We start from the raw sequence: 12,508 nt of genomic DNA, 5'->3' as shown, positions 1-12,508 counted from the left end.
GAAATGTCTAGATAATATGATAGGCATGTGTTTAATTATTAAAGAAATGGCCAACCTGTTTTTTTTTTTCCAAGCAGTCATGTTTATTTATAACCCTGTGATCAGAAAGAGGCCAATTAGAAGCCTTTGAGAGAGGTTGAAATCAAAGGAAAAGAAAAATATTAAAAAATACAAAAAACACCTACCACAAAAACATAACATTTGTATTTATACATAACCATTCATTTCATATAGATGTCTCTGGTGATACTAGTGATAAAGGACCCACCTGCCCACTAATGCAGGAGATGCAAGAGACGTGGGTTTGATCCCTGGGTCAGGAAGATCCCCTGGAGGAGGGCATGGCAACACACTCCAATATTCTTGCCTGGAAAATTCCATGGACAGAGGAGCCTGGTGGGCTACAGTTCATGGGTTCACAATGAATCAGACATGACTGACCACAACAGCAATAGAGGAATAACAAAAAATGGGAGGTAAGAAGCAAATGCCCCATTCACCACTCAGCTGGCACAGAAGACCATAAAGCCAGCTGACAAACATTTTCCATAGCATCAATCCCTTAGAATTCTTTCTTCCTCTTTATTTTTATCAATATATAGTTGATGTACAACATTATGTAAGTTACAGATGTACAGCATAGTGATTCAATATTTTCATAGATTATACTGCATTTATATTTATTATTAAATATTTGCTATATTATCTGTGATGTATAATATATCCTTGTAGTTTATTTATTTTATATATAACAGTTTGTACCTCTTAATCCTCCACCCCTATCTTGTCCCTTACCCTTTCCTTCCCCACTGATAACCACTGCTTTGTTCTCTACATCTGTGAACAGATATCCATTTGCTTTTTGTTACATTCACTAACTTGTTTTACTTTTTAGATTCCACACATGATATTACATGGTATTTCTCTCTGTGTGTCTGAATTATTACACTTTAGCATAAAACTCTCCAAGTCAATCCACATTGTTACAAATGGCAAAATTTCATTCTTTTTATGGCTGAATAGTATTCAATTATATATATACATATATATGTATATATATGTATATATATATATAATTTTATTTATCCATTCATCTTTTGATGGACACTTAGATTGTTTCCATATCTTGACAATAGTAAAGATGCTGCTATGAACACTGGGGATGCATGTATCTTTTTGAATTAATGTTGTTTTTTTTTTTTCAGATATATACAGAGGAGTAGAATTGCTGGGTCATTTGGTGATTCTATGTTTAGTTTTTTAAGGAACCTCCATATTGTTCTCCACAGTGGCTATACCAATTTACATTCCTATCAACAGTGAGTCAGTGCTCTCTTTTCTCTACATTCTCAGAGACATTTGTTACTCGTGGTCTACCAAACTGTTTTTTAATGTGTCTGTGACATTTCATATTCCCACCAGTAGTGTATGACAGTTCCAGTCTTTCTACATCCCATTCAATACTTATGTACATCCCATCCAGTACTTAGTGTGGTTAATATTTTTAATTTTATTCATTCTAAAATGTGTGTGATGCTAACACATTGTGGTTTTAATTTGAATTTTCCTGATAATTAATAGTGTTAAACATCTTTTGATGTACTAATTTGTGATTCCTATATATTCTTTAACAAAATGTCTGTTAAAATTCTTTTCCCATCTGATGTTTAATGTTTATTATCATATTATTGAGTTTTGTGATTTTATGTTGGTTTGTTTATTTGCTTCCTGAGTTCTGAGTTTGTGTGTGTGTGTGTGTATGTATTCTGGATACATGTCCTTTATCAGGTGTGATATGAAAATATTTTCTCTCTGTAGCTTATTTTTTTTCATTCTCTTAACAGTGTTTTTCAAGGAGAATAGCTTTAATTTTGATAATGTCAAGTTGTCATGGATCATGTTTTTGGTGTCATATCTAAGACGTCTTTGCCTCCCTGAAGGTCATAAAATTTTTTCCCTATATTTTATTTCAGATGCTTTACAGTTTCAGATTTTGTATTTAATTTAATGATGCATTTTGAAAAAAAATGTATGTAATGTGAAATGTGGGCTTCCCAGGTGTCTCGGATGGTAAAGAATCTGACTGCAATGCAGGACACACAGGTTCGATCCCTGGGTTGGGAAGATCCTCTGGAGGAAGGCGTGGCAACCCACTCCAGTATTCTTGCCTGGGAAATCCCATGGACAGAGGAGCCCGCAGTCCATGTGTTTGCAAGAAAGTTGGACACAACTTAGCAATGAGAGGTGCTAACAATGAGAGGTGTATTTCAAAGAAAGGAAGGAAAGGCTATATCGGTAATCTCAATGAATGTTAGACATTTTTCATCCAACTATTTTAATCTCTCTAAACTCTCACTTTCTACACCACAGTACTCACTTTCAGAGTGTATTACATTCAAGACAGAGAGTACAAGAAGTAAAAAATATGTTAAACTCACTGTCAGTTCCCTGATATTTTGAATTTGGTTGTCCTTTCTCAACTTGCCCGCTGCTATTTATATTTCAAAGTCCTCAGCTTCTCCACTCATTCTTTCCCAGCTGTAGCTGTATTCAGTGGCAGAGATGGGTGGCATGTTTTCATTTTGTATTACCTGAAATCAGAATCAACATTCCCGTTTCCATATGTTTCTACCACTATGTTCACCTCGCAAGCACACGCATAGCTTACAAAACAACTCCCTGTTCTTCGGTGGACTAAATATAAATGTTGATCAGTCCAGAAGTCAATAGCCAACTCTTGCTTTGGATGCCAGAAGCACCAAAAAGTAAAGATGCATAAAATATACTCTATTGTTCAATGAATAAGCCCTATATACATGAAAGAAAAGTGAAAGTGTTATTTGCTCAGTCGTGTCTGACTCTTTGTGATTCCATGGACTGTAGCCCACCAGGCTCCTCTGTCCATGGGATTTTTCAGGCAAGAATACTGGAGTGGGTTGCCATTGCCATTTACTCCTGACCCAGGTACTGAACCCGGGTCTCTTGTGTCTCCTGCATTGCAGTCAGATTCTTTACTTTCTGAGCCACCAGGGAAGCTCCAATAATGCAATGAAAGAATTCTGTTTCTCACAAGTGTGCACACAAAACTGTCCCTTGTTGTTGTTGTTTTTTTAAATGTACATTTTACTCTGCTAAGTAGTTCAATTGCATACGTATCTGCTGGACTCTCAATCTGGATAAACAGAATGCCTTCTCATTGCATACCATTTGTGCCAATAACTTACCCCAAACTTCTCAATTTCAAGGGAGGATTTTTTTAAACTTCTCATTTAGTATAATATTTCCTTTTATCCTAAAATTCCAAATATAATTGAATTTTCTCTTTTAACACAAAGACAGGTTTATATAAAGATGATATATAAATACATCTGAAGACAATTGCTTTTGAAAAATATTCTGGGATTAGAAGTATCTCAGACTGTAGCCCGAGTTCTATATTGCTCACCCAGGAACAGAAGTGACAAAGGTCTTTCAAGAACAATCTCACAGAAAAAAAAATGTATTCTCAGTGTCTAGTACAATGATTTTTAAATTTGAAGCTTGAAATATCTTCCAAAGTTCCTGAAATGGAAGAGTCCACAAAAAATATTACCACTTTTATCTTCCTGCTAATTATTTATATTTATATTAAGCCATTCCGATTATTTATATTTATATTAAGTCATCCTGGAAAACTCATGAGATTTGAACGGCTTTATTTTTCTTTTTGAGGTTAATACAGCAGATGTGTTAAGCACTTTTTAAATGTTTCCTAATTAGAATCAATAAAAAAATAAGACTTGGGTGACAGAGAATAGTCAAAATGAAAGTCGCTCATTTATGCCTGATTCTTTGTAACCGCATGGACTATACAGTCTTTGGAATTCTCTAGGCCAGAATACTGGAGTGGGTAGCCTTTCCCTTTTCCAGGGGATCTCCCCAACTCAGGGATAGAACCCAGGTCTCCCACATTGCAGGCAGATTCTTTACCAGCTGAGCCACAAGGGAAGTCTACACAGTGAGGTGAACATCAAAATGTTAGCTTTATTCCTGAGACTTAACCAAAGTGTTTGCAAATAATTCCCCCATTGAGCTAGACAAATTTAGTGACCCAGTCTCTGTTACTGCTAGAAAATTGCTGCCTTCCTCAACTCCTAGCACCACAGAACAAGTCCATTTTAACTTACAGCATAAAGAAAGCCAGACTGAATCCTCATTGTAGACAGTAAGATCCAAAGACAGAAGACAAGACCGACCTAGGAACTCAATTTCTTCTCCCAAGCTCATCAATCATCCTCCCCAAGGGAGGGAAGCTTAGGGAGAGAGATCAGGAGTGCAATTGTGAAATCTTTCAATGTGGAAACAAGTAGCCAGGGAAATGGAGGACCTTTAATCCACCTTCATTCCAATGTTTCATAAGGTCTTTGCTCTTCTAACTCACATATCTTAATCATTAATTAAACTTATGATAAGTCAAGTATGTAGCTGCATATCCCATCACCAGATTTTATTAGAGTTGTCTTTTCACTCAGCATATGAAAACTTTTTATTAATAATTGCTGATTGAGCCCTGTGCTCCTGGTGCTATAGTTAGTAGTACCATGGATTCATTCTGGATTTTGTCTAGCCACCTGGCTACCATGCTCTCATTAGCAAGATTTCCCACACCTATAGCAGTAAATTATTCATTTACAAAGATAGTCTTTCTCTGTAGTTCTAGTTTTGCTCTCCTATTTCTCATCCTTCCTTACATCCACCTATGTTGTAATAAAGTTCATCAGAAGTTCTAATATTAGATCACATTTAGATAGACCAATAATAAAATGACCAGAATGTAGAGATGCCCTGAATTTGAAAACAAACAAAAAACCCTCTCCTTTTCCTTTATGAATTTCCCATAAATAAACTCCAAAAAATTTAATAAAAATTAATTTGCTCCTGTGTCAAATTAAATTAAAATCCAAGGATTTGGGGAGCTTCCCAGGTGGTGCTAGTGGTAAAGAACACATCTACCAACACAGGAGATGGAAGAGATACAGGTTCAAGCCCTGGATCAGGAAGATCCCCTGGAGGAGGGCATGCAACCCACTCCAGTATTCTTGCCTGGAGAATCCCACGGACAGAGGAGCCTGGCAGGCTATAGTCCATAGGGTCACAAAGAGTTGTACACAGCTGAAATGACTTAGTATGCATGCACTAAGATCTTACACTCTTCCATCATATTTTACTTTCTATTTAATTTTTGCCAAAGGTGTTCCCGATGCTTGGATAATGCTGGGCTTATGTCAAAAGCTCCATCCTCCGATATATCTCATTGGAATGAGTATAGTGCTTTTTTTAAAAATCACTCTATTGAGATACAATTTACATAAAAAGCTTTACATTTTCCACCTATACAACTTTGAATATGGAGGTAAGTATACAGCCATGAAAACATGGCCACTATCTGTTATAAATATATCCATCACCTCCAAAAGTTTTTTCCTGTCTTCTTTATTACTATCATTTTGTGATAAAAATACTTAACATATGATCTAGCCTCTTAGCAAAATTTTCAGTATTAAATGTATTATTAGCTACAGGAACTATGCTCTATGGTAGACCTCTAGGACTTATTCATCTTGCATAACTGTTTGTACCTTTTGGTTAATACCTTTCTGTTGGTAAAGTATTTTTAAGCCTCAGAAATCACAGGAGTTGAATGACAGGTTTCTCAGGAGCTTCACTTTTTGAAAAAAGTACAAATAAAGAGCAGATCTCAAGAGACATGATTTCCATTTCCTTCATTTAACAAATATTTTGAGGGTACCTCTTATGTGCCAGGCACTGCTCAGAGCATTAGATATTAAGCAGAAATAAAAGAGCAAAAATTCCTTTGAAGCTGGTCCTGAAGCTGACATTCAAGCTCATAATAAGTATAAGTAGAATACAGAAGCAAATTCCAGATTTTTAAAGCAATTATGCCATGGAAAATTATGTTCCCATAGCACAGTACATGATGTTGCCAAGGACCATAGCAACAACTGAGTGGTACTTGATGAAAAGAGGGGACACGGACAAAGTCTTAGCTTCAGTACTGCCAATCATTTATGTGACCTGTTTAGATGATAAAGCCAAATTGTAAATTCAATGAAAGAAATGTCCTTTTAAGAAGGAAATATGAAAAAAAAAGTCAATATGGAACCATATTATTTAAACATCTGTGGTTGGTTAGGAAAGATCTACTCATGAATACTGAATTCTGACTCCTCTATTAGAGGTGTCATTTGAAACACTGTTATCTTCTAAGATTAGAAATTTAGAGTTATTGGCAGCCTCAATGACAAGTTCTTACCTGAAGTGCATGTCTTTGTTATTAAGTATATTTACGTCTTCTTAATTTCCATTTCTACTCCATGTTTCTCATATGACGATACATAGTGCATGTGAGTTTTGTTTAGTGACATAGTTTCTAGGCTCTTTCAGAGTGTACATTTTTATTCTATGCCATAATAGATCATAAACTCCTTATTATCTAACTCACTTAAATTGAAGAAAGTAGGGAAAAACCACTAGACCATTCAGGTACGACCTAAGTCAAATCCTTTATGATTATACAGTGGAAGTGACAAATAGTTTCAAGGGATTAGATCTGATAGAAAGAGTGCCTGAAGAACTATGGACGGAGGTCCATGACATTATACAGGAGACAGGGATTAAGACCGTCACCAAGAAAAAGAAATGCAAAAAAGCAAAATGGTTGTCAGAGGAGGTCTTACAAATAGCTGTGAAAAGAAGAGAAATGAAAAACAAAGGAGAAAAGGAAAGATACACCCATTTGAATGCTGAGTTCCAAAGAATAGCAAGGAGAGATAAGAAAGCTTTCCTTAGTGATCAGTGGAAAGAAATAGAGGAAAACAATAGAATGGGAAAGACTAGAGATATCTTCAAGAAAATTAGAGATATCAAGGGAACGTTTCATGCAAAGATGGGCACAATAAAGGACAGAATGGTATGGACCTAACAGAAGCAGAAGGTATTAAGAAGAGGTGGCAAGAATACACAGAAGAACTATACAAAAAAGATCTTCATGACCCAGATAATCACGATGGTGTGATCACTCACCTAGAGCCAGACATCCTGGAATGTGAAGTCAGGTGGGCCTTAAGGAGCATCACTGCGAGCAAAGCTAGTGGAGATGATGGAATTCCAACTGATTATTTCAAATCTTAAAAGATGATGCTGTGAAAGTGCTACACTCAATATGCTAGCAAATTTGGAAAACCCAGCAGTGGCCACAGGACTGGAAAAGGTCAGTTTTCATTCCAATCCCAAAGAAAAGCAATGCTCAAACTACTGCACAATTGCACGCATCTCACATGCTAGCAAAGTAATGCTCAAAATTCTCCAAGAGAGGCTTCAACATTACGTGAACCATGAACTTCCAGATGGTCAAGCTGGATTTAGAAAAGGTAGGGTAACCAGAGATCAAAATGCCAACATCCACTGGACCATGGAAAAAGCAAAAGAGTTCCAGAAAAACATCTACTTCTGCTTTATTGACTATGCCAAAGCCTTTGACTATGTGGATCACAAAAAACTGTGGAAAATTCTTCAAGATATGGGAATACCAGACCACCTGACCTACCTCTTGAAAAATCTGTATGCAGGTCAGGAAGCAACAATTAGAACTGGACATGGAAAAACAGACTGTTTCCAAATCAGGAAAGGAGTACACCAAGGCTGTACATTGTCACCCTGCTTATTTAACCTATATGCAGAGTACATCATGCGAAACTCTGGGCTGGAGGAAACACAAGCTGGAATCAAGATTGCCTGGAAGAATATCAATAACCTCAGATATGCAGATGACACCACCCTTATGGAAGAAAGTGAAGAAGAACTAAAGAGCCTCTTGATGAAAGTGAAAGAGGAGAGTGAAAAAGTTGGCTTCAAACTCAACATTCAGAAAACAAAGATCATGGCATCTGGTCCCATCACTTCATGGCAAATAGATGGGGAAACAGTGGAAACAGTGACAAACTTTATTTTGGGGGCTCCAAAATCACTGCAGATGGTGGCTGCAACCATGTAATTAAAAGACGCTTACTCCTTAAAAGAAAAGTTATGACCAACTTAGACAGCATATTAAAAAGCAGAGACATTACTTTGTCAACAAAGGTCCATCAAGGTAAAGCAATGGTTTACCCAGTGGTCATGTATGGATGTGAGAGTTGGACTATAAAGAAAGCTGAGCACCAAAGAATTGATGCTTTTGAACTGTGGTGTTGGAGAAGACTCTTGAGAGTCCCTTGGACTGCAAGGAGATTCAACCAGTGCATCTTAAAGGAAATCGGTCCTGTATATTCACTGTAAGGACTGATGCTGAAGCTGAAACTCCTATACTTTGGCCACCTTATGTGAAGAACTGACTCATTTGAAAAGACCCTGATGCTGGGAAAGATTGAAGGTGGAAGGAGAAGGGGATGACAGAGAATGAGATGGTTGGATGGCATCACCAACTCAATGGACACGAGTTTGAGTAAACTCTGGGAGTTGGTGATGGACAGGAAGCCTGGCGTGCTGCAGTCCATGGGGTCGCAAAGAGTCAGACACAACTGAGTGACTGAGCTGAACTGAACTGATAATCATTGTTACCACATATTTACACAAAGGAATTGTAGAGCCATATGAAATCTGCTCAGAACAAATATTAGTTCAATAAGGTCACAGGATAAAGGACTAACATACAAAAATCAATTGTATTTTTAGATGATGACCATGGACATGCAGAAACCAAAATTGAAAATATCAGATCAGATCAGATCAGTCGCTCAGTCGTGTCCGACTCTTTGCGACCCCATTAATCGCAGCACACCAGGCCTCCCTGTCCATCACCAACTCCCAGAGTTCACTCAGACTCACGTCCATCGAGTCAGTGATGCCATCCAGCCATCTCATGCTCTGTCGTCCCCTTTTCCTCCTGCCCCCAATCCCTCACAGCATCAGAGTCTTTTCCAATGAGTCAACTCTTCGCATGAGGTGGCCAAAGTACTGGAGTTTCAGCTCTAGCATCATTCCTTCCAAAGAACACTCAGGGCTGATCTCCTTCAGAATGGACTGGTTGGATCTCCTTGCAGTCCAAGGGACTCTCAAGAGTCTTCTCCAACACCACAGTTCAAAAGCATCAATTCTTCGGGGCTCAGCCTTCTTCACAGTGGGGACATAGATACAAAGTTCAAGGTAACAGAATTGACAACCCAGAAATAGACTCATACAACTATACCCAAGTGATTTTTTACAAAGTTGCAAAACAATCCACTTTTCAGCAAGTAGCATGGAGCAAAATAAGTAAACTGTCACCTAAACATCATACTTTATTAAAAAGCTTAACCCAAAATGGAGCACAGCTTTAAATGTAAAACCTAAAACTACAAAATCTCTGGAAAAAGATAAAGCATAAGGAAAAATCTTTGAAAAATAAGGCTAAGCAGTGTTCTTAGTTCTTAAATTAACAACACAGTGGAAAAAAGGGAAAAAATGGATCAATTAGACATCATTTAAATTGAAAGCTTTTGCTCTCGAAGGTCCACGTGAAGAGGATGAAAAGTAAAGCTACAAACTGGACAAATATTTGCACAGTACACATCCAACGAAGGACTAGTGTTTAGATTATATTAGTGAACTCTGAAAACTCAAGAGTAAATAGAAGCTAGAAAGTAGGCCAAAGATATGAATAGACATTTTACCAAACAGAATATACAGGTACAAAACAAGCACATAAAAATGTATTCAATATATTTAAACATTGGAAAAATACAAGTTAAAACCACAATGAGATATTGCTACATACTTAACAAGACAGGCTATAACTTCCAACATATTATTTCAAAGAACTGGTGAAAGCAGACATTATCATCTGGCTTCTGATCTCAGGGGAAAAGAGTTCAGTCTTTCATCAGATATATATTAGGTGTGTATTTTTCTTAGAAGACTTTGATCAGGTTGAGGAAGTTCTTTACTATTCTGAGATTGTTGAGTGTTTTTATCACGTTGAAAATTGTAAATATATTTTTCTACATTAGTAGAAATGATCATTTGGGGTTTTTTCCTTTATTCTATTAAGATGATGTATTACAGTGCTTGATTTTTATATGGTGAACAGCCATTGAATTCCTGATACAAATTCCATTTGGTCACAGTGTCTAATCTCCTTAATTTGCTGTTGTATTTAGTTTGCCTGAATATTCATTGTAAGGACTGATGCTGAAACTGAAGCTCCAATATTTTTGCCACCTCAAATGAAGTGCGGACTCACTAGAAAAGCCTCTGATGCTGGGAAAGATTGAGGGCAGGAGGAGAAGGGGGCAACAGAGGATAAGATGGTTGGATGGCCTCACCAACTCGATGGACATAGTTTGAGCAAACTCCAGGAGATAGTGACGGGCAGGGAAGGCTGGCGTGCTGCAGTTTATGGGGTTGCAAAGAGACATGACTCAGCAACTGAACAAAAATTCAGTTTGCTAGTCTTTTTTGGAAGATGTTTGCATTTATATTCATAGGGATATTAGTCTGTAGTTTTCATGTGTAGTTTTTGTCTGGCTTTAGGTACAGGGTCATGCTGGCTTCACAAAATGAAGAAGGAAGAATTTCCTATTTTTTCGAAGATTCTGAGAAGGATAAATGTCCATTCTTACTTAAAAATTTGGTAGAATTCACCAGTGAAGACTGGTCACGGGCTTTTCTTACTTGAGAAAAAACTTATTACTTATTTTAATATCCTTATTTATTACAGAGCTATGCATATTTTCTACTTCCTGAATCATTCAAAAATATTTATTTATTTTAATTGGAGGATAATTACTTTACAATACTGTGATGTTTCTTGTCATACATCAATATGAATCAGCCATAGGTATATGAGTGTCCCCTCCATCCTAGGACATGGAAGCAACGTAGATTTCCATTGGCAGACGAATGGATAAGGAAGTTGTGATATATATAGACAATGGAATATTACTCAGCTATCAAAAGGAATGCATTTGAGTCAGTTCTAGTGAGGTGGATGAACTTAGAGCCTATTATACAGACTGAATCACTTTTGATTCAGTTTATTTCTAAGAATTTTTCCATTGCAGGTAACATACAATTTGTTGACATTCAGGTATTCATAGTATTCTTATTACTCTTCTGATTTCTATAAGTTCAGTAGTAATGTACTCACTTTTATTTCTGATTTTAGCAATATTTATCTTCTTTTTTTGTTAGCCAATCTACATAAAAGTTTCTTAATTCTGTTGATCTTTTCAAAGAACCAATTTTGGCTTTGTTGATTCTTTCCATTGTTTTTCTATTCTTTATTTTTATATCTTTGCTGTAAGTTTTATTATTTTCTCTATTCTGTTAGCCTTGAATTTAGTTTGCTCTTCTATTTATAGTTCTTTAATATATGAAGTTAAATTATTGATTTGATACTTTTCTTTTTATTATAGACAATTATGATCATCTTCTCTTTGAGCCTTGCATGTTTTGCACCCTATGATTTTTACATATTGTGCTTTTCATTTTTTCATTCATCTCAAATTAACTTTCAAATATCTCTTGTGTTTTATTTTTGAGCCAGTGGTTGTTTAAGTGTCTGTTTCATAATTTTCACACCTTTGTGAATTTTCAAGTTTTATTTCTGTTACTGATTTCTAGTTATATTCTTTCATGTTCAGAAAATATACTTTGTATGATTTCAATCTTTTTACATTTATTGAGGCTTGTTTTGTTGTCTAATATATGATTTATCCTGGATCCATGTGCACTTGAGATGAATGTGTGCTCCACTGTTATATATATATATAATATATATATATATATATATATATATATATATATATATATATATTATGCTTTGTTGGTTTATAGTGAGTGAAGTTGCTCAGTTGTGTCTGACTCTTTGCAACCCCATGGACTGTAGCCTACCAGGCTCCTCCGTCCATGGACTTTTCCATGGAAGAGTACTGGAGTGGGTTGCCATTTCCTTCTCCAGGGAATCTTCCCGACCCAGGGATTGAACCCATCTCCCGCATTGCAGGCAGACACTTTACTATCTTAGCCATCTGGGTTTATAGTATTGTTCAAATCTTCTATTTCTTTACTGATCATTTCTGTAATTCTATCCATTATTGAAAGTGGGACATAGAAGACTATATTATTGTAGAATCTATTTTCCCCTTAAATTCTATCAATTTCTGTTTCATATATTTTGGGGTTTTATTTTTAACTGTGTATATGTTTTTAACTGTCAAATATTCTTGCTTACCTGACCCCTTTATAAATATATAATGTCCTTCTTTGTATCTTAATTTTTAAAAGCTAATATTAATATAAACAACTAGTTCTCTTTTGGTTATTCTACTCAGGTTTATTTTATTTTTTTCTGCTGTTGTATATTGTAGTTTTCTGTTAGTGACTTTTCTGATTTTTCTGTCTTTGCAAAGAGTGTATTGTTTGCTGTGTGTGGTCACTGAAGTCTCTGTTCCATCAGCCTAGTGGCCAGCTA

The 12,508-nt window shown here is 36.2% G+C and overlaps 1 protein-coding gene across 1 annotated transcript in view; it reads right to left on the bottom strand.

The window, feature by feature from the left end:
• Positions 1-581: 581 nt before the first annotated feature.
• PWWP3B (PWWP domain containing 3B) overlaps positions 582-12,508 on the bottom strand; it is a 65,130-nt gene continuing 53,203 nt past the window's right edge. The window contains exon 9 of the transcript XR_009734943.1: positions 582-2,591. The gene's annotated coding sequence lies outside the window, so the exon portion shown is untranslated. The remainder of the gene's footprint in view (positions 2,592-12,508) is intronic.

Source organism: Bos javanicus, chromosome X, assembly GCF_032452875.1.
Source record: "Bos javanicus breed banteng chromosome X, ARS-OSU_banteng_1.0, whole genome shotgun sequence".
Taxonomy (NCBI): domain Eukaryota; kingdom Metazoa; phylum Chordata; class Mammalia; order Artiodactyla; family Bovidae; genus Bos; species Bos javanicus.
The sequence above is the reverse complement of the archived record's forward strand: the minus strand, read 5'-3'. Positions and strand labels throughout refer to the sequence as shown.